Here is a 27,844-nt window from a genome sequence, read left to right as displayed (position 1 = left end):
GCGCCCACCATCCAATCCGTTGAGGGCCTGAATAGCATGAAAGGTGGAAGAAAGAGGAATTTCTCCCTTTTCTTCTGCCTCTTTGAGGTGGGGTGTCTCACCTCATCTTCTCCTGCCCTCAGACTGGGATTCACACTGGGTCCCCTGGTTCTCAGGCCTTCAGAACCGCACCGTTAGCTCCCTGGGTCTCCAGCTTGCAGACAGAAGACTCAGCCTCCCAAATTCTGTGAACCAATTCTTCACAATAAATCTCCCTTTATGCATAAATATCCTTTTGGTTCCACTCCACTGGAGAACGCTGACTAATACAGTTCCTTAAAGTAATGTCGGGCACTCAAGAAATGTGTAAACCTCACATCAAAATAAATTCTGGATTCTAGATAGATGTAGGATTAAACTATATAATTTTATATAAATTATAATTTAATATATAAAATTAAATTGTAAATTATAATTTAATAAATATATTTTTAATGAAACCATGAAAGTGCTAAATGAAAATGGTGGTAAATATTTACATAATCTTAAAATAAAGTTTTTCCTGAATATCACTCCAAAGGCAAAGCCGACGAAAGCTGGCTTTGAGTACCTAACACGTAATCTCTATGTGGCAGATAAGAAAAAATAATACAGGTACTAATTTTTAAAAAGCAGATAATTATCTCATACTCACTATACCCCAAGCACTGTTGTAAGCACTTTATTAAATCACCTGATCCCCCAAAGATGCCTACGAAGTGTTAACACTCCCTCCAATTACAGGTGAAAAACAAAGGCTCTTGCAGGTGAAGGAGTGTACCCAAGTCGCACAGTTAGGAAGTGACAGGGCGGTGCGACCGCGTGCGAGCTCTCAGCCACAGAAGAAACACACACCACAGACTGGAAAACCTGAGAACATTTCTTGAACCATATACAAAAAGCAAAGATTAATATCTTTATGACGGTAATACATATATGCACTCTTACCAATAAGAAAAAGACAAACACCTCAACAGAAAAACAGGCAAAGGAAGTAATATAAGAAGGCGATCCACACAGGAAGTAATTCAGTCAATGCCTGTTAAAAAAAAAAAAAAATTCACCCCCTCCCCCCCAGTTATCAAAGAGAGGCAAATTTAAACCAGGCAGCTTTCCACTTGATCAAACTGGCAAGATTCTGAAGAATTTGTCTCCATGGCAGAGAGCATTGCAAGTTGGGTTCTTCCAGAAGCAGAGTCTGAAATGGAGTTAATGAGCAATGGGGTATTTATTAGGGACTGGCCTTTGGATCAATACCTGCGGAAGGGAGGGGAGGGGCGGGCAGGTCAGAGGCAGAAGGAAAACTTTGGCACAGACACAGCGATAGCCCCCACAGGGAGTGCCTGCGCGGGAATGATCCCGGGAGCGGTGTCCTCAGCTGGGTGGAGCTGGCTGATCTTTACACCCCCAAGTTGATATGTCACTGGAGGAGGCTGCCCTGAAGGGTCATGACCTTGGGCGGGGTGGCTATTTGCAGCTGAGCTGTCCCTGAAGGGGCTGACAGCTGAAGGCGCTCTCAGCAGCCGGGGTGACGGGTCTTCCTTTCCTGGAAGAAGAATCTGGGTGACTCATCACAAGGACACAGAAAAATGCATATTAGAAGTCCTTTAGATACGCAATTCATTTCTCTGTGCTCCATGACAGAGTTAAAAGGGGGCTGGACTTATTCTTGTACAAGACCCACATGCCTCCCTTCCCCACCTCCACCCCCTGCTCCCCTTTCCCACCACGTCTTCTCTGGAGACCACCAGATGGTCTCTCTCCCATGATGCCCTGTACCCAGTGCTCTGCCACTGGAAACAGCAGGGACTGTCACAAGGGCCGATTATTCCATTTTCAGGCATTCTGCAAGCTGGTTGTTAAACTGTCGGTAGCTTAAAATCAGCCATCATAGGAGTATTTACACCATGGAAATGGGCAAATGCTACAAGTCAGGCCAAAAGAGCATCGTTAACTCTATACCCCTGTTCTCATCGACCAAAGACACCCAGGCTGCTGGGCCATCCCTTGGGACCCTAGCCCCCACGAGGCTCTGCCCATCTCGGAACCCAGCCCCATCCTCCCTCCCTCCTCCACTCCCAAAGGCCTTCACTATGACCTCTAGAACTTAAGATGCACCATGAACAAGAGCACCTCTCTCCTGCAAGTTCTCTGCACGGTCTTGTTCTGGCTGGAGCCTGGCCCCCTAAGGCGTCCCCCTTGCTCCTCAGGTTTACTTCCAGATTACCTTCCCTCCCACCTTCCCCAAACCCTCCAGCTCCTGGTTGTGACTGTCCACTAATCCCCACTGCCTCCTACTTGTTCCTAGAAGATTTCCACTCCTTCTCATTGTCACTCACCCTAAACCACTCCTGTCCTAAATCTTGGTGATTTGACTATCCACAGAGATGACCTCTCTGTTCTTTGACCTCTACTCCTCCAATGGTCTTGTCCTCCACACCTCCTCATCCACTCTCTCCATGATCTGTCTCAAACTGTCCAGTACGGTGGCCACAGTCCACTTGAAATTGGTCCAAAATGAGATGTGCTGTCAGGGTAAAATACAGATTTCAAACTTAGCATAGAAAAAAAAATTTTTAAATATCTCATTAATCATTTTTTGAGGTCTCAATTACTCTTTAGATTTTAAAAAAAATTTTCCAGCTTTATTGAGGTATAATTGACAAATATGAATTGTAGATATTCACAAAGTACAATGTGTTGTTTTAATATATGTGTACATTGTGAAGGGGTTACTTACAATCAAGCTCATTAACATATCCATCCCCTCACATAGCTTCGTGTGTGTGTGTGTGTGTGTGTGTGTGTGTGTGTGTGTGCATGTGATGAATGAGAACATTTAAGATCTACTCTTTAAGGGGCCTCTGGGTGGCTTAGTCGTTTAAGTGTCTGAGTCTTGATTTTGGCTCAGGTCATGATCTCAGGGTTGTAGGATTGAGCCCCAGCTCTGTCTACACACGGAGTGGAGCCTGCTTAAGATTCTCTCTCCCTCTCCCTCTGCCCCTCCCCACTCAAAAAAAAAAAAAAAAAGATAGACTCTTTTAGCAAATTTCAGTTACACAATATAGGATTCTTAACCACAGTCAAGTCACCATGCTGCATCAGAGCTCCAGGACGTATTCATCCTGCATAACCGAAACTTTGTACCCTTTGACAAACAGCCATATCTCCCCCACCCCTCGTCCCTGGTAACTCCCACTCTATTCTCTGCTCCTAGGACTTCAACTTTTTCAGATTCCACATATAGGTGAGGTCATGCAGTATTCGTTTCTGTGCCTGGCTTGTTTCACTTAGCATAATGTCCTCCGGGTTCACCCACGTCACAAATGAGAGATTCTCCTTCTTCTCTATGGCTGAATAATATTCCATTGTGTATAGACATCCCATTTTCTTTATCCATTAATCCTTTGATGGACACTTACGTTGATTTCATACATTGGCTATTGTGAATAATGCTGCAAGGAACACGGACGTGCAGATCTCTCTTTGAGAAACTGAATTCATTAACTTTGGATACATACCCAGAGTGGGATCACTGGACCGTATGGTGGTTCTATGTTTAATTTTTTGTGGAACCTCCGTACTGTCCCCACAGTGGCTACACCAGTTTGCACTCTCACCGACAGCGTACAAGGGCTCCCTTTTCTCCACCTCCTCGCCTACCCTGGTTATCTTTTGTCTTTTAGTAATTCTAATGAGGTGAGGTAGGATCTCATTACGGTTTTGTTTTAATCTGCACTTCCCTGACGATGAGTGATGTTGAGAATTTTCTTACATACCTGTTAGCCGTTCTCATGTCTTCTTTTGAGAAGTATCTATTCAGGTCCTTTGCCCATTTTTCCACTGGGTTATTTTTTTTTAAGAGTTGCCTTATTGTGTTTTTTTTTAAAGATTTTATTTATTTATTCGACAGAGATAGAGACAGCCAGCGAGAGAGGGAACACAAGCAGGGGGAGTGGGAGAGGAAGAAGCAGGCTCATAGCGGAAGAGCCTGATGTGGGGCTCGATCCCAGAACGCCGGGATCACGCCCTGAGCCGAAGGCAGACGCTTAACCGCTGTGCCACCCAGGCGCCCCTCCATTGGGTTATTTGATTTGTTTGGCTTTTGATATATATTGAGCTGTTTAAGTTCTTTATACATTTTGGATGTAAACCCTTATTGGCTGTATGGCTGGCAGATATTTCCTCCCAAGCCATAGGTTGTCTCTGCCTTCTATTGATGGCTTCCTTTGCTGTGCAGAAGTGTTTTAGTTTGGTGCAATCCCATTTCTCTATTTTTGCTCTCATTGTACTTTTAGGGCCAAAAGAGTCATTGCCCAAACCAATGTCAAGAAGATTGTTCCCTATGTGTTCTTTGCTAATAGTTCTTAAAATTTAAATGCATGTTGGAATGATTATCTCTGGGATGTACACAGTCAAATCAAATGTGTTTTTAAATTATTTTTGCCCATTTCTTTTTACTTTTTTAATGTGGCTACTAGAGAACTTCTAGCTCCCTGTGTGGCTCACCTTTGCTCCTCCCGCGGTATCTCCATCAGACCACACTGCTCTGGACCTTGCCATTTACCCAAACTGTTGCTCCTCCCCTAACCTGTTTCAAGCATGCCACCTCTGGACCGCCACCTCTCATCTTTCCAACTCGTGCCATGAGAACCCTTATGCCAACAACTTTCAAGTCCACTAAGGTCTATAAGTCATCAGTTCGCCTTTCAATTGTTACTCTACCTTCTGTCTTTCTCCCCTTCTTCCCAGCTGGAATTCCATGGTCTGTCATCACAGTCCTGTCTCGTGTATGTCTTCAGCCTCCTCATCTCTCTCACTACACTGCATGCACCTGGGAAAGCCTCTGACCTGGTTAATTATAACACCAAGCCAGCACCTGTTAGGTTGAACGAGGCTGCAGGGAAACTTACAAACATGGTGGCTGGTCTCATTTTAAATCTCCTGTGCCGAACTCAAGTACTCCCTTAATGCAGACTGGCCATCCTACTATATTTCCACTCCTGTCTCCTCAAAATCCCAGCATTTCCTTCCCCGTTTCAAGACATCACACTCAGCCGATGACTTATTTCCTATTTCCCTGAGAAAGGGAAGTGAGCCAAGGAGAACAATGACCGGCTCCCCACCACATCTACCCAGCCACCCCACCCCCGTCACACCCTAGCTGTGCTCCCCCCGCTTATGAACTAGCTCCCCCTCTTTGGCAACTTTCCACCACCCCCATTTTCCCTCTCTAGTGGATAATTCCCATTATTTCCCATTAAAAAAAAAAAACTCTGGATTTCTCATTCCATTTCCCTCCTCTTTTCAGGAAGAGTCTTTGAAAGTGTCAATTCTTGCTCTCTCCAATTCCTCTCTTCCCATTTCCTCTTGAACCTATTTCGGCCAGGCTTCTGCCTCTTACCAGTGCAATGAAACTCTTCAGTGGCTCCTCTATTGCACTTGGGACAAAAGTTAAAGTCTTTACAATGGCCCACGAGCCCTATAGGATCCCTACATGATCTGGTCTCTCATCATCATCACCCCTCAGCAGCCACCATTCTATGCAGCAGCCAGGCCAGCTATTTTGTGTCCAATATCAGAAAGAACCTGGAAAACCCATGTGGACCAGAGGACCCCTTCTTTCTGGCTACCAAGAGGACTCAGAAATCCTACAGCCCACCCCATACACCCCCACAATCTCCAGCAGAGGAATGGAGGACAGGGGGCTGTAAAAAATCTGATTGGCCATGAGTTTCAGCCTAAGAACCAGGAGTGTCTCAAAGAACTGTTTGGATTATTGTATCAGACTAAGGTTACTAACTGGACTCCCTTTTTCTCCCCTCCTTATTAACCAGCAGATGGTACCTCTCAAGGAAGATCAGATCGAGTAGGAGAATAAAGAAGCTGTTTTCCTTGCACGTCTGATGTATTTGCATGATTTTGTGACCCTGTTACATACAAACATATGCATAGAAAAAAAAGATGACAAAATATAGACCAAAATGTTAATAGTGGCTATGGATGAGTGGATTTTATGTTCTCCTTAATATTTTTGTTATTTTCTGATTTGTTTACAATGAGTGTGAACTAATTTTATAATTAGAAGAGTATTTTCAATTTTAAAAGAAGATAGAAACTTTCAACTCACAAACAAAATGAAGTAATAGAGAATACTCTCCTCTCTGAAACGACCAAATAAACTGGACCAAATATATGAAATAAAAGTTCTCAACTCTTTGGATATCAGGCAACAAAACATAATAATCTTTGAGAATGTGAGAATAAATGACATGAACCCCACAATTACCTAATCTTACTTCCTTGAGAGGACTTCCAAGCCACAGCAAGAAAAGGGCTCCCCGGTAGAATTTGGTGGACTTCTAGAGTTGAGGAGACAGAGTGGAGAGTCTTGGGAGAACAAGATAGCTAGGACTCAGGGTAGAATATCAGAGGAGAGAGCTGCACAGAGACAGAACCCAGAGATCTGCAGAATACCCCTCAAGCATTCAGCAGAGAATTGATCAGCACATGCCTCTGAGAAAACAATCCAAAAAGGAGGGGGGAGAACCATCAGAAAGTATTAGGGGTGACAGTGCCTGGTATTCACATAGGGCTGGGAATAGTATCTGTTTCAACTAACCAGACTGGAAAACTCATAACTCATAAAGCATCAGGTAAAATATTCAAGAGGGCCTTGCCTCAGTAGCGGGAACTAATTAGTCCTAGAATAGAAGCTATTATGTGCCCACCTAACACATCATAAAGCAAGGCCAGAGAGGATCAAACCGTGTCTAACTGTGTTCCAAAGCAAAGTTCAAGAACATTTATAACAATACAAAATATCTAGCACCCAACAAATAAAATGGATAATATCTGGCATCCAATCAAAAATTTCCAGACATGCAAAAAAGCCAGAAAACATAAGAAAGACAATATTCAGGGCGCCTGGGTGCCTCAGTCGATTAAGCATCCAACTCTTGATTTCGGCTGATCTCAGGGTTGTTAGATCAAGTCCCATGTCAGCAGGTTGCCGGTTGCCTGCAAGCCAGGAACAGAGCTCTCTTCAGAAACCAACCCTAAAGTCACCTCGATCTCAGTTGTCTAGCCTCCAGAACTGTGAGAAAATTAATTCTGTTTTTAAGCCACCCAGTCTGTGGTATCTTGTTATGACAGTGAGCTGACAAATACACCATTAAAACAGTACCCGGAGGAAATTTATAACATTAAACGCCCATACTAGAAAAAAGAGAACAATCTCAAATTGATGACCTAAGCATCCACTTTAAGAAACCAAAGAAAGAAGAGCAAATTTACCCCAGAAGAAAGGAAATAATCATGATTAAAGTGGAAATCATCGAGAAAGAAAACAAAAAACAATAGATTAAAATCATTAAAACCAAACACTGATTCTTTGAGAAGATCGGGGATATGAATAAACCTCTCACTGGACTGATTAGGAGGAAAAAAAAAAAGACACAAATTACCAAACTCAGGAACAAGAGAGGTGATATTACCTAAGACTCCACAATATTAAAAATATAGTAAGGCAATATTTGAACAACTTTATGCCCGCATGTTAGACAATTCAGATGAAATGAACAAATGCTTCCATTGACACAAACCATCCAAGTTCTCTAAAAACGAAATTGATCACTGAATAGCTTCTTCTATCATCTGTTTATCTCCCTATTCTCCATTCATCTTTATCGATTAAAGAAATAGCATTGGCAGTGAAAGACCTTCCCTCAGAGAAAACCAGTGAATTCTACAAAGAAGGAGATAGTACTCATTCTACAAAAATTCCTCCAGAAAACTGAAAAAGAGTATTTCCCAACTTACAGGAAACCAGTATGACCTTGGTACTAAAACCGAAGGTGTTACCCCCAAAAAAAGAAAGAAAGAAAAGAAGAGAGACCATATTCGTCTCACACATGGACACAGGAACGAAAACACAATTGTAGCAGATGGAGTCCAACCACCTGCGGAAGGGGACAGCACGTCACGGCCAGCTGGGGCTCCTCCCAGGGATGTAGGGTTACGTTATTGACGCGTGCTACCGCGGAGATGAGCCTCCAAATCACGGTGCTGAGGGACAGGGAGCAGACATAGGACGAGTACACATTCCACATATGGAAAGTGCTAGGAAATTCCACATGATATATATGGTTGCCTGAGGTAGGGAGACCAGGAGAAGGACAGGGGAGGACCCCAAACATGAGGAAACTCTGGGTAGCTACATCTGTTTGTTATCTTGATAACGGTGAAGGCTTCCTAGGCATGTGTCGATGTCAAAACCTAGTGAATGTGGGGCGCCTGGCTGGCTCCATCCATAGAGCCTGTGACTTTTGATCTCAGGGTCATGAGTTCGAGTCCACCCCAGGTGTAGGGATTACTTTAAAAAAAACAACTCAGTAAATTGTGCACTTGAAATATGTGCATCAGGGATTAAAACTCAATAAAACTATTTGTAAACATAAAATGAAGAATCCCACATGAGAACGCTTTCTCCTGTCCAACACCCGCCTCCCCAGCTATCGGCTCTTGAATGTCGAATCACTGGACAGGCTGATGCTAACAGCCCCCCACCCCAGGATGCCTGCCCTCCACAAGTTCCCAGGGGGCTGGGATGGGGCAGGGGGCACTCAGGGCCCAGCTGCAATTTGGTTTAAAAAGCCAGAGTTAAATAAAAAATAATACTATTAAAATTTTTAAAAAGAGGGGTGCCTGGGGGGTTCAGTTGGTTGTGCGTTGGCCCTCGGCTCAGGTCATGATCTTGGGGTCCTGGGATCGAGTCCCATGTCAGAATCCCTGTTCAATGGGGAGTCTGCTTCTCCCTCTGCCTCTGCCCCTCCCCCCCCACTCGTGTGTGCCCTCTCTCTCTCAACATAAATGAATAAAAAAATAAAAGTAAGATATAAACAAATAAATAGCCAGAGTTACTTATTTCTAAGAGGCCCTAAGCCTGAGGCTGCCCATGGTTAGGGCCAAACTCTTTTCTCCTTATACTTTACACATTTTTCTTCTGAAACTCCTGGTGGCTTTGCACATCCTCCCAGAGACAGCGATTTTGGCATAACTCCGAAACAACCCATGCCTGGTTTTTGATGCTCTTAGCCATGACAGGGACCAGGGCTTGTCAAAGTTGGGTGCCCATCAGCCTCAGAGCAGGGGACCTGGGGGGAGGGGGCTGTTGAATAAAAGCTCTTCAGCTTTTATTTATTCAGCATTATTTATAATGCTAGAATTTGAGCCCGAGACCGTCGGATGCAAAGTCCAAGGTCTTTCTGTGACACCAAGGCCTTCTTGTATGACGGGCAACAGCAGGCTGTGGGGTGCAGGAATCTGTGTTTGAACAAACTACTCCCCCCCGCCAAAGATCCTGTTTGTAAATCCCTCACTTGGGACCTGGGTGACCAAAACAATGATCACAGCTTTGTCCCTGAGTACAACGTGGCAATAGGCTACGTTTCCCTGAAATCCCCCCTGCATGGAGGCCCAGAGGAGGCCAATGTTCAACCCTAAAGGAAGAATTGCTTCAGTGCAAGCATTTGGGGCATGAGTCACCAGCCAGGGGCACAGAGGGCGTGGGAGGAAGAAGGGCTTCCGGTGCCTCAGTGCCCAGCAGGGACCAGACAGCCGCGGCCTGGCCAGCGGAGCCCGTTCTTACCTTCCAGATGGAAGAGGAGGCTACCTGTCCCTAGCAGAACACAGTCCCTGCCTTCCTCCCTTAAATGCTTTTGAGAGGTGGCCGGAGTGAGCTACCGGCTGGAACATCCCCTTTGCCCGCCCGTGAGAGCAGCAGAGGGGCAGCCGTCCTGCGTGGCCGCAGACTGCCAGTGTGTTCTCCTCACGGGGCAGGTGCCCCGGAGATGCTGCGGTGCGGACAGCAGCTGGCCCCCCTGCAGCGGGTGTCTGGAGAGCGGAGGACGCCTCCCACTGCCCCTGGGGCAGACCTGCCTCCTCCTCCCCGGAAAGTGATGCGTCAGCCGTCTGCACCCCAAGGCCTGCTGTTGCACCCCACGGCCGTTGCACCCCACAGCCTGCTGTTGCCCGTCATACAAGAAGGCCTTGGTGTCGCAGAAAGACCTCGGACTTTGCATCCGACGGTCTCGGGCTCAAATTCCAGCATTATCATTTACAGGCTTAAAGGTGCCTTTACTGGGAAGTTAAGTAAGCTTATGGGGGGGGGGGGGCTGCCCTACACCGACCTTCCCAAGGCCCTGGATCTCCCCTTTTAATATGCATTCTCTTCCTCCCAGGACCCTCCCTAGCTGAAGAAGCTTTAGGACCCACAAATCTGGGTCCACCCTTAAGAGGTGCCCAGGTCCACAGCATGGAGACACAACCATCTTGGGAGGGCTGTCCCCGGGATTCACCAGGGGCCCTGAGTGCTGGCGCCCGGTGTCGTCACCGGAGTGCGCTGCATTACCCTTGACCACAGGGACCCGTGCCTTGTGGATTTTCTCTAAAACTTGGGGCTCTGGAGAGAAAATCACGTCACGGGGCAACCTTTGCCAGCCCGTCTCCGCAGCTCTGGGAGGCAAAGCATTTCGATATTTAGACACCGCGGTCTTCTGATCGGTGCTGGGATCAGTGTGCAAAGGGAAAAGAACAGAAATCAATTTCATAATCTCACAGGTTGCTCCTCTCAGGTAAACATGCCTAATTGTATCTGCGTAACTAACCAACGCCACGCCCACACCGTCTCCGTGATGCGCCGCATCTCCAAGGCACCCCACACCCACCCATCACCCAGCGCCACGGATAATGACGTGGGGGCAGATGCAGTCTCGCATCTACCTGCCGCATCGTGTGCGATAAACAGCAGGACAGAACCAGCTGCAGTCACCTGGTCGGCTTGCATTGTATTAGCCCCATTTCCATCGATTCCAGTTACCTATTGCCGCCGTTATAACGAATCACTCCAAAATTCAGCCGCGGAAGACCTTACAGTAAGTATTGTGTGATCAGCTCCTGGCACGGGGTGGGGCGGGGGGAGGGGCGGTGGTGCTGGGCTCTGCTAGGTGGTTCTCAATCCCTCAGGGCCTCCCCGGGAGGTTGAGGTCTGGGGCTGGGCTTAGAGCCACCAGAAGCCTCCCTCACTCGCGCAGCTGGTCCTCCTGGTGCCGCCTGTCGGCGGGGCTCTCAGCTGGGGGTGCTCCTGGTGGGGAAGTCATGGCCTCCCCGGACAGGCAGGAACTTGTAGAACTCCATGGGGAAACCGCCCCTGATTTCATTAAGGCTGGAATAGGGCATGGGTTGGGGTGGGGGTAAGAGATGGGGCTGAAAAGCTGGCAGAAGCTAGGTGGCCAAGGGCCTCAGAAGCCCAGCCAGGGGTCAACTTCATCCTGAAGCTATCTGGTTTGGGGGGCACCTGGGTGGCTCAGGTGAAGCATCTGCCTTCAACTCAGGTCATGATCCCAGGGTCCTGGGATTGAGCCCCACCTGGGGCTCCCTGCTCAGCCTCGAGCCTGCTTCTCCTTCTCCCTCTCCCCCTGCTCATGCTCTCTCTAGCTCTCTCTCTGTCTGTCTGTCTCTCTCTCGTGCACGCGCGCGCATGCGCTCACTCTTTCTCTCAAAGAAATACATAAATAAGATCTTAAAAAAAAAAAAAAGCTTTGGGCTTTTGATGGGTGGTTTTGGCTGCCCCTGAAACAGCTCTTCCCTGACCCTCTGGCCTCGGTTTGTGCACCCAGCAGTGGGATGGCCTTTAGGAGGACCCTGGAAAGAGAAGTAGGGTTTGAGGACAAGAACTGGCAGGATCCAGAAACCCAAAGTGTGGTCTAGAAGGGTGTAGGGTGTGGGGTCCTCGTGGGGTTGTGCCCCTGGCCCTCCCAGCCAGGCAGCTCTGCTGGAGGTGCTGGGCCAGTGTGGAGCACTCAAAAGCAAGGGCGCTGAGCATGGGCCCCCAAATGCCCCAGGTTTCAGGGTGGTAATGTAATCCAGGGGAACCCTTACGAAGTAGGACAATCTAACCCAGCAACCATTTTCAACGTCGCTTTATGTTAATACTCAATGTAACCCATTCATGAAATTGACATAATATCCTCATAGCCTATAGGTACTTCTTGGTCCCCGACTTTTGCGGGGGCCCCTGAAACACTCAGTCCCTAACGTTGCGGTGGCCTGGCTGGGACACCAGCTGGGAGGCTGATGCTGTGATCCCGGGGAGGGCTGGCAGCAGAGCTGAGCTAGCCACACCAGGGTTTCTCCAAATGGAGCTCAGAACACTGCCTGCCTCTACACGCTGCTGGCTTTCCTAATCGGTCACAGGCGCTTTGCAGAGAGCATGAGATCTGTCATCTTCTGTTTGCAGTGGCTGCCTGCTGGTGAGTGGAGACAGGGAGGTGGGGCTCCTGGGGTTCCCTCCTGGGGCTCCTGAGCGGTGGAGGGCAAGCTCGCGATGCTTCTGCGGACGACGCTGGAGCTCTCACACCCAGCTCTCTCTTAGCTTACAATGCCCTTCCTAGAGGGAAGACTCCTGATTCCTTCCTCCCCAGTGCTCATCACACAGGAGAAGTCCTTCTGCCTCCTCTTCATCAGCTCCAGAAAACTCTCTCAGCCCAGTTTGTGACTTTGAACTCCTGCCCTGCTTGAGGTTCAGGGCGTGACCTATCTTCTCATAAACTATACCCCTCCCTTCCACCTTTGGACTTCTCATCAATCCCTCCCCACCTTTTCCCCACTTACGTGAGCTGCCTCAGTATTCTCCCCCCAGCCACAATTTAGAACTTGAGCTCAAAGGAGTTCATACCTGAAAGAAACTGTTCCTGCAATCTCAATTTCAACATGAGCCCACCTGCAAGCAATGTTGGGGATGTCCTGTGGCCCCCATGACTGGGGTGTCCCCACCACAAGGGCTCACGCCCCCTCAGGGACAGCGTTCTCTCTGCTCTGCATTTCCACAGCACGGACTGTCCCCTCAGCCTCATCTGCAGGGAGGAGCCTCAGGCAGTAGGAAAGTGTGGGGTCCCTGACGGGGGATCATCCTAGTCACGTGGCCCGGACAAGCTGTTAACTCTCTCTCTGACCCCACAGCCACCAGGTCACCTCGCCTGCTGTTATGGATTGAATTGTGTCCCCCCCTCCCAAAAAAAAAGACATGCTGGGGTCCTGACACCCAGGACCTCAGAACAGGACCTTATGTGGAGATAGGGTCTTTACGAAGATGATCAAGTTAAAATGAGGTCATGAGGGCGGGTCCTAACCCAGTAGGACTTCCTCCTAAGAAGCCGAGGCTGGGACACAGACCCCCCCGGACAGTGGGAAGTCACAGGGAGAAGATGGCCGTCTGCAAGCCAGGGGGGAGCCTGGGACAGACCCTTCCCTCGAGGCCCTCAGAAGGAGGCAAGCCTGCCAGCACCTTGATTTCAGACCCCTCGGCTCCAGAACTGTGAGCCAACACATTCCTGTTGTTTAAGGACCCCATTTTGCGGTACTTGGTATGGCAGCCCTGGGACACTAACGCACCTGCCCTGTTGACGTCCCAGAAGGAGATCACCATGCGGAGGTGCTGTGCTGGGTAAGTGCCGCCGATCCATTCGTGCTGGGAGCAACCATGGAGCATCTACTGTGTGCCTGGGCCCGAGTCCGGGTGCCTGCAGAACCAACTTCAGGACGTCCTCTATTCGCTCCCCTGACGTGAGTCCCTCTCCCAGCTACCTGTGAAGTGGAGCCCGTCTCAGTCCTCACGACGCCTGGTTCATCATTAAGCACAGGGTAAGTACTGAATAAATGCCCGTAAAATTGATTTAGTATGGATTTGTAATAGCTGCAGGTTATTCAACATACAAGTCTGTACGTGGGTGTGCTGAGTATTTTATTGTCCTCAGCACCATCCAGAAAAACTAATCACATTTAGATCCAAAATAGCCCCGTTTATTTTGTGCCACGACAGGCCAGCCTGGTTTTGTGGGGCATAGGATATTGGGCCCCAAGTGACAGCATCCCGTTTGCTCTCACGGCCTCACCGCACTTTGCACGGGTGCAGATTATGGCTTTGGAGAGTGTTTTGAAGTGAGGTTACATTTTCTTAGTGTAGCCAACTGTAGATAAAGGGCATTTCATGTGATGCTTAGTGCAAAATCTTAATAATTCTAATACCGATGGAAGTCATTTTAAAATGGCCTTTGAGAGCTCTGTTTTATTCTTCAATAAGAAAGAAAGAAAGAAAGAAAGAAAGAAAGAAAGAAAGAAAGAAAGAAAGAAAGAAAGAAAGAAAGAAAGAAGAGAGGAAGGAAGGAAGGAAGGAAGGAAGGAAGGAAGGAAGGAAGGAAGGAAGGAAGGAAGGAAGGATACGGCAACACATTTAGGTCAAAAGCAGCCTCTGAAGTGTGTGGATATCGAGTGTCGCTGGGCAGAAGGGTTTTGGGCACGGCAAGAACGAGAATGCCAAGTGAGTAAATTAGAATGCCATCTTTTCCCCGCAAACGGTGAATAATTACAGATGCCGAGTGTCTCAGGGAAGATCTGCTGGGCATATGGCCCCCGTTTCCCTTCATGCCACTTTTCTTTGCTCCTCCAGGGTGCACGGAAGCCAGCGTGAGTCAGCAGTTGGCCACAGCACGCCGACACATGAGAAATAAGTGAGGACATGTTTTCAAGTTCCTGGGGAATGTGGCACCATGTTCAATCCAGAGCACATTTACTGAGTGGCTAAAATATGCCAGGTCCCATGGGAATACAGGAAGGGTCCTTCACGCAGGGAGCACATGACAGCCCAGTTCCGCGGTCATTTATTGAGTGGCTTCTGCATACCAAGCATGGCTGTGGCGGGGGGACAGAGGGGGAAGGTACCATGGGGTTGGGAGGGTAGGGAGACCAAGACAAATGTGCTGTGATTCCTGCCCCTAACAGAGTTATATATTTATGAGGGAGAGAGATTCATAAAGAGTTGCATCTTATCTTTTCCTTCTCGTAGTGCTGTCTAAACGAGGCACAAGTATTACACCCATTTTATAGATGTGGCAACTGTGGCATAGAGATCCAGCCATGGTGGGGGATAGGAAGTAAGAGAGGTGTCGTGTGGACCTATCCCGGCTCTGCGCACCAGGCTGAAGTGGCGGCCCCAGCGTAGGAGAGGCAAGAGATCCCAGGCAAGAGATGAGGGGTAGACAGGTAAGCGGCCCACAAGAATGGAGGAGAGGGCTAAAACCGCAGAGGACGGAGTGACTCCCAGAGGAGAAGGGGAGAGGCGGCAGGGATGAGGTGGACTTTGAGCTGAGTTTGAAGACCAAGGAGGATTTCAACAGGTTAGGAGGCTGGGGAAGCACAGGGCAAGTGGAGGCAGGAGCAGACCACTTGGGGTAAGGGTGGGGGCATGCGGGGGGGGGGGGTGGCGGGGAGCCGGGAGGGCCGTGGATGGAGCACGGACAGGGGCAGAGCTCACAGGGCCCTGCTGGCATGCCATGGGGTTAGCTTTGTCTTGCTGGTGCCGTGGGAGACTCTGAAGAGGAATGTGAACTGATCCAGCCCGTGTGGGAGGCAGGTCACTGACAACAGTGGGCAGAATTGATCAGGTGAGAAATCGATGGACATCCAGGGGCCATTGCAAAGACTCCTGATACTTCAACTCTTTCTTATGGGGAGTCGATGACCAAACCAGGGCAGTGACCAAAGAGACTGGGGCTGGGCCCCAGGGACCAGAACAAGGGGAGATGTTCCACCCACAGCAGCCAGTGGTGGAAAGATCTGGAGGGACAAGGCTCTTGGTGACCATCAACACCTAGTCTGGGCATCCACGTCCGCCAGTCCAAAGATGCAAACAGGGGATCTTGGCAGAGTCAGAAGACTCTGGGTTGGAGGACGACCCCGGACAAGAGCCCCACTTGGCACTGGAGGGTCTTTGCGTGGTGGGTCTCAGGGAGGAGCTGTCTCCAGAGTTCAACAGAGAGAGAGAATAAGGACACACATGAGGAAGGGGGATGAAGAAGCCAGCTCTGACTATGATAGGGGGTCAGGAGATCAAGCAGAAAGGCTGTCTCCAGGGTAGGAGGATCCACAGAGAGAGCCACGGGAGCAAGTCACGGGTGCCACGACTCTCTCACAGAACAACATTAAATGAAGTTCAGCTGTGGAATTTCAGGTTCAGTGTGATCGCGTTCGTGCCAGTGAAAACAATACACATAGATGCATAGGAAAAAACTGGAAACGTATGCAGAAAACATGGACAGCGGTCTTTAGAAGATGGGGCTGTGAAAGTTATGAACCTTCTTTCTCTCATTTACCTGTGCCTGCCAAAATCTGTGTCATTAATATTTTTCTTTTGGCATGAATTAGATTTGGAAAAAAGAAGAGGCCCGCAGCCATAACCAGGCCTTCCCCATCACGCCAAAGCCAATTCAGGCAGCAGTCTGTAAATGCTTACAGTGTTACTGTGCTGGTCAGTGTCGTCTCAGCAGCAGAAGGAGCCCGAAAATAATGAGGACATGAAATCATCCAGTCAGTACCAGCAGCAGTCTGTGATGGAAAAAATAGCCCAAGTCAACATTATGTCCAGCCACGATCACTGTGAAAGCTGCCAACTAGCCTTCCGGCTTTGTCCACCCACCCTTGCACATATCAGCCCTTGTCCTTCAGCCAGAGCGACCCTTTCATGCTCTCAATCAGGCGGCATGGTGATGCCAGTTTATGCCTCGGGATCTTTGCGCTGGTTGGTCCTTAGGCTGCAGTGCTCTTTCCTGATACCTGCATGGCTGGCTCACTCATCTGATCCCGGTTCAGACTCTACCTTCTCAGAGAAGCCTCCCCTGATCATAACAGGTAAAGTAGCCACTATCCCCCAGCAGACACCCTCTAAAGTCTAACCTCGCCATGTCCACAGAACTTTCTGTGATGATGAAAACGTTCAGGATCTAACACTGCCCAGTGCAGTAGCCTCTAGACACTGGCTACTGACCACTTGAAATATGGCTTTTAATTTTAAATTTTATTTCATTTTGGTAAATTTAAGCGTAACTGTCCACGTGGAGAGCGGCTGCTGTACTGGACAGCAGGCCCCCACCCGTCACCCGCCTTGTTCTGGTCTTGCTTTCTTGGTAGCACGTCAGCATCTGAAATGATCTCACTCGTGTGTTTGCTTACAAATTCATTGTGTCCTCCCCCATTCGAATGTAGGTGCTGTACGGGAAAGGGCTTGTCTGTCTTCTTCGCCGCTGTAATCCAACCCCAGATACGCACAGTAGTGGAGTAAATGATGAGCAACTAAGAGGAGAAAAGCCTTACTTTGTCAGGTATTGCCTTTACTTTGATGGTTTGGCTCAATCTTGCACCATATAACTATTGCCAAATGTGCCGTATAACAAAACATCCCAAAACTCAGTGACTTACACACCCTTTCCTCTCACACATCTGTGGGTTACGGAATGGTCAGCTGGTCAGCCTGGGCTTGGTGGGGATCACTCCCACATCGAGCGTGAACTCCCGACCCTGAGATCAAGGCCTGAGCCGCATGGAGTGGGACACTTAACCGACTGAGCCACCCAGGCGCCCCCAGTTTTTATTTAAGTTAAGATTGAGAGACCTAACGCACGGAAAGGCGGTCTAAACGGTCATCTCTGTCTCAGTGTGAACGAGTTACACACTCTTCTCAGAGGTCAGGTTTGCATTAGGCCTACGTAGCAGGAAAGGAAGGCACAAAGGGACATTAGGGTCACCCAAGGAAAACTTGCTCTTGCTTCAAAATTTTGACTCAGGCCTACATCTGGAGTCATCATTAAAAGCTGAGGGCATTGCTGTCTCCAGAAGCAGTCCCTTGAGAAAAAGACACAACCACCTCAAACAAATCAAAGGAAATATCAGACAACAAAAATTAGAAATGTCCAATTTTAAAATGGGAGGAGGAGCTGTACTCTTTAAAGATATCAATATCAAGGGGCACCTGGGCGGCTCAGTCAGTTAAGTGTCTGATTCTTGATCTCAGCTCAGGTCTTAATCTCTGGGTGATGAGTTCAAGCCCCCAGCATGGAGCCTACTTTAAAAAAATCAATTAATTTAATTTTTTTAAATAAAAAGTAAATAAAAATGTCGATATCAATAAAGACAAAGAAAGGCCGTAGAAAAATTCCAGATTGAAGGAGGCTAAAGAGACACGGCCATTCAGTGCAACACCTGACCCTGGGTTGGATTCTATGCTAGAGGGAGACAGAGTGGTGGAAAGTCTACCTCGGTCAACTGACAAAACTAGGATACCCACGTAAATTCATGCACTGCACTTGTGTACGTAAGAGAGCGTCCCTATTCTTAGGAAATACAAAGTCAAGTATTTGGGGAGAAAGGGCCATAATACAAGTGCTTTATTCTCAAATGGATCAGAAAAAAAACATTCGTAGACAGACAGACAAAGCAAATGGGGTAAAACATTAACAATACGTGAATCTGAGTAAAGGGTATATGAGTGTTCTCTACACTGATTTTATTTTTGTAGCTTTTTGTAAATTGGAAGAAATTTCCAAATACATATTTAAGAGGGGGGAAAGCTGATGATGTTTGTAGAATAGATGGAATAAAATATAACTAGCTTTTAATATTTGTATCTTGTTTTCAGTGCAAGTCACTGGCGGGCACACGCGCGCACACACACACACACACACACACACACACACAGTTGGTTAAACGGCAACTGATCGTATTGACGTTGTCACAGCACCTACCAACCACATGCCAGACGTGCTCACGTATCACAGGAGCCTGACAACAGCCTGGAGGGGTGGCTACGATGACTTCCACTGGCATGAGAGCAGGAGGCCCACTTTGGTATAAACCACTGTCCTAGAAGGTTCAGATGCGCTCCCACAGACTCACGCCCACGGCCAAAGGAAAGTCACAATTAGAAACTCCTCTTTCCCAAAATCTTCGTGAGATAGCCTCGAGCCCCAGGCAGACGGGCAGCCCTGCTCGGAAAGTGGGAGGCAGACCGACGCCAAGAGAGGGTCCTCACCATGTCGGGGAGGGTGCAGGGCTTGGGGGCCTCCCTGGCATCCCACGTCTGGGTGTGCGCACGCTGCGTCTCACGGTGCCCCTGTAGGCCACGGCAGCCTGGAAATGCCGTCCCCGTGTGCCTCTCGGCACTCAGAAGGCCCAGGGTGGGGAGAGGGAAAGGGTGTGCAGGCACTGGGTGGCACAGAGGAGGCGGGAACAGCAGCGTCCCTGCCACCACCCCGCCTTCTAGGGCGCCCCGGGCACAGGACTAGGAATGGCTCAGAGAGCCCAGTGCAGAATGAGCTTGTGGGGCCCCTTGTCCAGAGATATTAATAATTTCCAGATGATAATGTCTGAGCACTAAACAAAGCATGGGCCTTCTGCACATGGCCCGGGGGGACCACACAGGTCACAGACCCACGAAGCCAGCTCTGATCAGAACTCATGCTGGGAACTTTATATAAGTTTTTTCTCATCTCTTACAAAGATCTTCAAGGGGGCATTTTAGAAAAAACATTTTTTTATTTTAACTCCAGTTAGTTAACACAGTGTTATATTAGTTTCAGTTGTACGATATAGTGATTCAACACTTCCATACAGCCCCCAGTGCTCATCACGACAAGGGCGCTCCTTAATCCCCATCACCTATTTCCCCCTTTCCCCCACCCTTCAAGGGGGCATTTTTAATCTCCACTGAGTTGATGAGGAAGCTGAGCCCCACGGTGGTTAAGTAAACAAGACATAGCAAGTAGGGCTCCTTAAAGAATAAATGAGAAGAAAAGAGGAGAGGAGAGGAGAGGAGAGGAGAGGAGAGGAGAGGAGAGGAGAGGAGAGGAGAGGAGAGGAGAGGAGAGGAAAGGAAGAGGCAGATGGCTCTGACTTCAAGGCCAGTGCTGTTTTGGTACACCACAGGTTCACTGAGGAACACCCTTAAGGACTCTAGGAGCTCCTTGGGCCCAGTTAGCAGAATTCTGGGTCTGACTGTTTTTTTCTGACCAGGCTTTACATGCAGATTATCACAATTCTAAGAAACCCCAGAAACTCAGCCCTGCAAACTTGCACAAGATGTGCAAACAGCAAGTGGCAAGACTTGGGATCCTCTGTAGCAATTCTCTGTCGTTCCCATGAACTCACAGCTGCCAGAGCCTGGAGACCTCCCTACCTAGGAGCTTACCATATGAAAGACCCCTCTGTCATTAGTCCTAGATCCATCTACTGTGAGTCAGAACTCATGGTTTTATAAGCCTGCTGCACATTCTACATCCTATTACACACCTGAAATGATGGCAACTCTTCTTTATCTTCTGTGTAAATTTGATATCTGGGAAAGCCAAAGTCACTGTATGCCAAGTTAAGCTGAGAATATTGTTGAGGTTTGCTTTGTTTTTCCCGTGTAAGAAGAAAACATACATGGCAATAAAGTAATGATTTCAGAGTTTACTCTTCCAAAAACGTGTTCTAACAATCTTCTGAGTAAAGTACATTGTTACAGAAGGTACATAATCTTTTAAGTGAAGGACTAGTCCTCTGGAGGGGAAATTCGCTTAGATGCAGAAGTTAAAAACATTCATAGACAATCTCATTGAATCAATAATCAAAAACCTATCAACAAAGGAAAGCCCAGGACTAGATGTCTTCACCGGTGAATCCTACGAAACATTTGAAGAAGAATTAACACCAGTCCTCAAACTCTTCCAAAAAAATTGAAGAGGAAAGAACACTTCCAAACTCATCCTATGAAACTAGCAATGATAACAAAGCCTGACAAATTTGCTATAATAAAGAAAAGTATAGACCAATATCCCTGATGAATATCGATGCAACATTTTTCAACAAAATACTAGCAAAAAGATTTCAGTGGCACATTAAAGAGACTACACACCGTGACCAATTGGAATTTATTTCTGGAATGCAAAGATGGTTCAACATATGAAAATCTATAGATATAATACACCACTAAACAGAATATAGAGGGAGAAAAGCACATGATCATATCAAATGATACAGAAAAAGCACTTGACAAAATTGAACACTCCTTGATAAAACCACTCAATAAACTAAGAATAGATGGAAACTACTTCACTATAATAATGGGTGTATATAAAAAGCCAGGAGTTCACTTCATACTCAATGGTGAACAACTGAAAGTTCTCCCTCTAAGATCAGGAAGAAGACAAGAATGATGGCTTTTGTCACTTCTATTCAACACAGCACTTGTTCCAACCAGAACAACTAGGCAAGAAAAATAAAACAAGGGCATCCAAATTGGAAAGGAAACAATAAAATTATCTCTGCAGACAACATGATCTTATATGCAGAAAACCCTAATGATTTCATTTTTTAAACTGTTAAAAACTAATCAATGAATTCAGCAAAGTTGCAGGACACAAAAATCAACATATAAAAATCAGTTGTGTTTACGTGGGCTAAAATCAAACAATCCAAAAAGGAAATTAAGAAAACAATTCCATTTACAATAGCATCAAGAAGAATAAAATACTTCAGAATAAACTTAACTAAGGAGGTAAAATATTTATACACTAGAAACTACAAAACATTGCTGAAAGAAATTAAAGGCAGCACAAATAAATTGAAAGACATCCTTTGTTTGTGGATTGGAAGGCTTAGCGTTCTCAGGATATCATAACTACCCAAAGCAATACACAGATTTAACGCAATCCCTATCAGAATCCCAATGAAATGTTTTGAAGAAATAGAAAAATTCATCTTAAAATTCATGTGGAAGCTCAAGAGATCCTGAATAGCCAGAGTGATCTTGAAAAAGAAGAACAAAGTTGGAGACCTCACACTTCCTGGTTTCAAAACATTGTGCAAAGCTGCAGTAATCAAAACAGCAGCCTCGCATAAAGACAGGCAGAAAGGACGTGGAATGGAATAAAAAGCCCTGAAATAAACCCTCACACAGAGAGTCAAAAGGTCTTCAACAAGAATGCCAAGACCATGCATGGGGAAAGGACAGTCTCCTCGAGAAATGGTTTTGGGAAAACTGGATATCTACACGCAAAAGAATGAAGTTGGACCTTATCTTACACCACATATGAGAACTAACCCCAAAAAGATCAAAGATCTAAACATAAGAGTTAAAACTATAAAACTCTCAGAAAAAAAAAAAAGACATAGAAGAAAAGCTTCCTGACATTGGAATTGTCAATGATTCCTCGGACATAGCACCAAAAACACAGGCAACAAAAGAAAAAAAAGGGACAACAGCAAAATTTAAAACTTCCATGCATCAAAGAATACAATCAACAGAGCAGAAAGGCAGTCTACAGAATGGGAGAAAATATTTGTGAATCATATCGGGGTTCATATCCAAAATATATAAGGAACTCCTACAATTTAACAACAAAAAAATCAAAAAACCCAATTTAAAAATGGACAAAGGACTTGATTAGATATTTCTCCAAGGAGGGTATAAAAATAGCCAACACGGGGGCGCCTGGGTGGCACAGCGGTTAAGCGTCTGCCTTCGGCTCAGGGCGTGATCCCGGCGTTCTGGGATCGAGCTCCACATCAGGCTCCTCCGCTGAGCCTGCTTCTTCCTCTCCCACTCCCCCTGCTTGTGTTCCCTCTCTCACTGGCTGTCTCTGTCTCTGTCGAATAAATAAGTAAAATCTTTAAAAAAAAATAGCCAACATGCATATGAAAAGATTCTCTGTATCACTAATAATTAGAGAAATGCAAATGAAATGTCACCTCCTACCACTTAGGTTGGCTACTATCAAAAAAGAAAAAAAGAACAAGTGTTGATGAGGATTTGGAGAAATTGGAACCCTTGTGCCCTGTTGGTGGGAATGTAAAATGGTGCAGCCCCTATGGTGAACAGTAAGATGGGTACTCAAAAAATTAAAAATAGAATCACCGTATGACCCAGTAACTCTGCTTCTCGCTGTATACCGACGAAGTGAAAGCAGGATCTCAAAGAGGTATTTGCACACCCATGTTCACGGCAACATTATTCACAATAGCCAAGAAGTGGAGGCAACCCAAGTGTTCATCAAAGGATGAGGGATGAATAAGATGTGGTCTATCCATACAATGGAATATTTTTCAGCCTTAAAAAGGAAGAAATTTTGTCACACAGTACAATGTGGACGAATCTTGAGGACATTATGCTGAGTGAATAAGCCAGACTCAGAAGGACAAATACTGTATGATTCAACTTATCCGAGGTACTTAGAGTTGTCACATCCATAGTGATGGAAAGTAGAAGGGAATTACCTGGAAGGGAATTCTGCTCACGGTAGCAGACTGGTGCTGTCATCTTTCTAAGACACAGCTGAGCTCTTCTCTTTCTCCAGGTTTTCTGTGAAGCACGGAAAGATGATGGCATGTGTGTGTGTGTGTGTGTGTGTGTGTGTGTGTGTGTGTGTGTTACATTCAGCAAACTGTAGAGTTCCACCCAGATGGACAATTTCTTCTTAAATGAAGCCTGCAAACACAGTTCTGGCTTTCATACCCATTACCTTCTGAGGCGCTCAGAGTAACCACAAAGGGGAAAGGGTGGATTGTATCATATCCGTTTTACATGAGTTTAGACCAGGGTTTCTCCACCTTGGCACTGCTGACATTTGGAGTGGGAGGATTCTTTGTTGTGAGGACTGCCCTGTGCACTCAAAGACATCTAGCAGCATCCCTGGTTTCTAACCACTGATGCTAGTAGCACCCCCCACCCAGCTGTGACAACCAAAAATGTGTCTAGACGTTGCCAGGTGTCCCCTAGGGAACAAAATCACCCCTGTTTAAGAATCATTGGTTTAGAGGGTTTGAGTGAGGCGTGGGAATGGGGACAGCTCCCAGGCTATTAGCCCCGGCACGCTTTGCTGTCTCCCATTTGCTTGAGCCCTGCATGCCTCTATGCAGAGATCTTTCATTAATTTATTTCCACTTAGACCTTCTTGACTGAGCCATCTGTATCCGGCCTGTTCGAACCAATAAATCAAAATTTAGGACAAGGACTCAAACTGGACTCCTGAGCACACGGCAGCGACTTAGAAACAACTTGCCTTCCCGCAGGCTTCCTGCTGCCTGCCAACCTCTGAACGCACCCTCCTCTCTCCAAAACCTCCTAATCCAGCGTCTCTAATACTCTTAGGGTATTCTCTCTCCACCTCAGGTTACTTCCATCCTGTCTTATTGCTTCCATTGGACTTGGGGTTTGGGGAGGAAAAATGAAAGGGATTGTGTTTCACCCCATTTACATGAAAATGAAATTATATTTTGGGTTGTTTCCCTTTTCCTTTAATACTTGGATGTGAAATGTATTGAAATATTATTTAGAACACTTTTTAGGACTTTCATAGGTTGTTTTAGAACAACCTATGGAACTTTAAGTTTTCAGAACCTTCCTAGATCGCTCACCTTCTAGTTCCTCAGGGTAGGACTCCAGGCGTGGTGCCGCAGGACGAGGTGGCATTTAGCCCCAGCTGGTGGGATTGACTGGCTCATGGCATTTGTTAAAGCTCTTCAAGAGCCAAGCGAGAGGCTCTTCTTCATCTAACGGAGCTCTCTGGGTGCGCTTGGGCCTTGAAGTGGTGATTTTGGTGGTGTCCTTCGGTCCTTGGAACTGAAGAGCACCACTCAACAAACCACTGTCCACTTGGTGGCAAGTCAACTTGCTGAGTGCCTGTCACGCACCAGGCACTGAGGTCGACACTCTACATGGGTATTTCATTTCAACGCAAGCTGACTTACATTTACTCTCTACGCCTCCACGCCAAATCCGCAGGCAAATACGCAGTGCGTGAATAGAGATCCAATTTCAGTAAGAAAGGAGTTTAATGACATTTCAGTGGAAATGAGGTGAGGAAAGGGGAGGGTAAACAAGTTGAACTTCTGCAGTGGGGAAGGCGTCAGTGGTGGCCTTGAAGAAGTTATTCTCCGGTCCTGTCTATGGGCAGCCCCCCACCAGCACAAGTAAGGAGCAGGGGCCGGGGGGCCTGCTGGGGCTGGTGACACGGACGCAGTAGGGGGAGGGGTTGCCAGCACACCCCAAGCTCTGGGGGGAGACGACAGCCAAAGAGAGGCAGCAGGACAGAGAACAAGACTAAGATGTTGGACCAAACTACAGAAGTGGTGGAAGGTGCCAACAAATGGTAGGCCCTGGGGAACACAGAATGCTGAAGATGGGAACGCTACCCCAGGGAACAGCCGGAAATCCAAGCCTGCAAGATCACCTTAATGCTCAGACAGCCCCAGGGCAGGAAGGAAATGAAGAAACCTAAGCTCCAAGGGCTCGTGTCCACCAAGCCCAGAGAAGGGGCTTTCTGGGTCCAGGAGACCAGAACTGCAGCCTGGCCAGGGCCAGGTTGGGATGGGCCTCAGAGAAGAGTGTGAGGGCAGGGCCACTGTGTCATAGGCATCCTTGAAGATAAGCCAGTGGAAAGAGCTTCGAAGGGCAGGTGCAGGAAGGGACAGCTTGGCTGATTCTGGACCAAGGGCCTTCTCTCCACCCCGCTTTTATGCACCTCTTCAGCTCCCCAGGGTGAAGCAGCAGGCCGCTGCAGGTCTGCAGCTGGTGGCTGCAGTGCAGTCAGAAGCCTAGATCCTCTGGGGACCTCTCTGCTCCTCCAGAGACCTCAAGGGCATAAATGAAGCAATCCACCATCCAGAGAAGCCAGACCTGGAAATAGCGTTTCACCATCTCAGAAAGTGTCCCAGAAACGTGCGGGTCTGAAGGAAAAAGGTTGTTCTGTGATATGGGCAGTGCCTTTATGAACACAGAACATAGGGTATCTCAGAAGAGGTAACCCCAGGCATGCACGCTACACACACACACACCCGTACATGCACACACATGAATATGAACACATATACAATCTCTATACCTCACTGATAGCTTATTTTGAATCCTTTTTTCAAGAGAAGGAGCTCCATCTATCAGTCAGGACACGGCACCATACCTAGGGTCCTCCGTGAATTTTCCACAACTCACTGCTGGCTAATGTTGGCTATGGGATGGCCCTCGCTAACATGGGCAAACGAAAGCCAGTTTAACGGCCAGGGAGGAACATACGTGTCTGGCAACAGTGCTGACCACCCCAATGCCTCTGGATACTATGACTTCAAGGTCACTAGCAGCTTTCCTGGTGTCTCACCCCTATACTTCCTGTCAATCTCACACTGACCTGATAAATACCTAACCTGACATACGTTGACACTCTATCCTGAATGTCAGATCTTTATTTCCATTTGCCAACTATCAGCATGTTGCAGACACAGCTCAAACTCAAGGTGCCCCAAAACCGAAATCGTGTTCCCTGGAAGATTTGCTCTCTGCCATGTCCCTTTTCTGTCACTGTGTTCCCTGACCTACAAACATTGGCACTAGCCTTTATCGTGGCTCTCTCCTGCCTAAGCAAGTCTCCCCCTGCGTATTTGTGCCCTTCCCCCTGCTGCTGCCATAGAGACGCCTCACTGGCACACACCTGAAACAACTCCATCCCGGTTGCTCTCCTGACTTCCTGCCTTTACCCCACCCCCAACACTCCTGCCACAGATGTCTTCCACGTGCACATGTGAGTAGGTCAGTCCCCAGTGTAATATCCTTCAGTGATCCCAAATCACATTGACAAAGAAGTCCAATGCCTTGGCAAGGCCAGCCACCATCTGAATCAGGAGCCTCTGACCCTTTGCTCTCATCTCTAGCTGTAATAAAATACTTCTGTGTAGGGCTCTTTTGTGCTTCTGAGCCAGACCCTCTCACCCCAATCCCTGTAGACTTGTTGAATGTCATATCCTTCTGATTGCTGGCCTTCTTCTGTTTCCACCTCAAGGATGTGGAGTGCTAGGGGACAAAGGAAGTGCCTTGTCCACCGTGGAATCCCTTGACCTGTGCCTTGCACACAAAGGGCATCAGACAAATGTCGGTTGAGTGAATGACCTGCAACGCTGCATCAGAGGCCATGATACAAGGATATCAGTGGCACAGACTCGTCTTGGAAAAGTCCCTTAGTCCCTTTAAAGCTTCGTGGTCATAAACTCATAGTTCCAGAACGACTCCTTTTTGATATGGATGTATACTGGTTTTGTTAAATTGATAGCATATATTTTATTTAAAAAATGAAACGTAATTAACGGGGGGGCATTGTTCTACACCCCCCCATGTTTCCTAACTATTTATTTTGGATAAACTATTAACCCACTTAAAACCGTTTCTTCTGCACAAATAGCTGTTGGAGGCTGTGCAGTTTACCCGCTGATACTCGTCTTAAGGCGCGCGTTCAAACACCTGCAGGCAGAACTTACTTTCAGGACCTCCCACGACAATCCTCACTTTAGATCTTTTTCTTCTTTTTCTTTTAGCTTTCCCGTCGCAGAGCAGAACAAAATAATCGAAAATGCTTTGCCTGGCAACTTTCAAGAGCGAAAACCGAGTGCCCAAGAGAACGCAATGATTCCTAAGTGCCCGCTTAAGATCCAGCCCCTCAATCATCACGGGTGAGGCACAACGTTTGCCACACGTGAAACCAGTTCACTCCTCGAGTCTTACCCCCTAACGCATTTCCCCATGCCCGTCACTAATGGGCTCCCATAGTTTCTGCCACCAGACAGACTGCGGAAGTACCAGATCAAAAAGTTACCCTTCTTCCCCTGGAAAACTCATCTCCCCAAAGCGGTTAGCGAGGTGAAAGAAATCACGTGACCCCCTGGTCACAATGCAGAGGTTTCCTCACGTGGTTTACGATCAAGACAAATTGAAGAATAAAATAAAATCCCATTGGCGCAGCTGGAGCCTGACCCGCGGGGCGGGGCCTCGGGGGCGGGGCCAGCGCGGGAGGGCCTCGGGGGCGGGGCCTCCGCCCGGGGCGGGGCAGAGCGGGGCTCCGGGGGCGGGGCCCAGTGGGGGCGCAGCGAAACTGCCGCTCGCTCGGCCCCGGGCCTCCTCAGTCGGTCCTGCGCGCCG

General features: G+C 47.5%; 1 long non-coding RNA gene across 1 annotated transcript; it reads right to left on the bottom strand.

Annotated features, from left to right (window-relative positions):
- Positions 1-1,094: 1,094 nt before the first annotated feature.
- On the bottom strand, positions 1,095-27,615 carry LOC113267254 (uncharacterized). The gene is made up of 4 exons (XR_003320662.4): positions 27,187-27,615; positions 13,471-16,458; positions 2,358-2,545; positions 1,095-1,564 (listed from the first exon to the last, which is right to left on the bottom strand). It is a non-coding gene; the product is annotated as an uncharacterized LOC113267254 (long non-coding RNA).
- Between the last annotated feature and the right edge of the window lie 229 nt (positions 27,616-27,844).

This window comes from Ursus arctos, unplaced genomic scaffold, assembly GCF_023065955.2.
Source record: "Ursus arctos isolate Adak ecotype North America unplaced genomic scaffold, UrsArc2.0 scaffold_25, whole genome shotgun sequence".
In the NCBI taxonomy this organism is placed as follows: Eukaryota; Metazoa; Chordata; class Mammalia; order Carnivora; family Ursidae; genus Ursus; species Ursus arctos.
The sequence above is the reverse complement of the archived record's forward strand: the minus strand, read 5'-3'. Positions and strand labels throughout refer to the sequence as shown.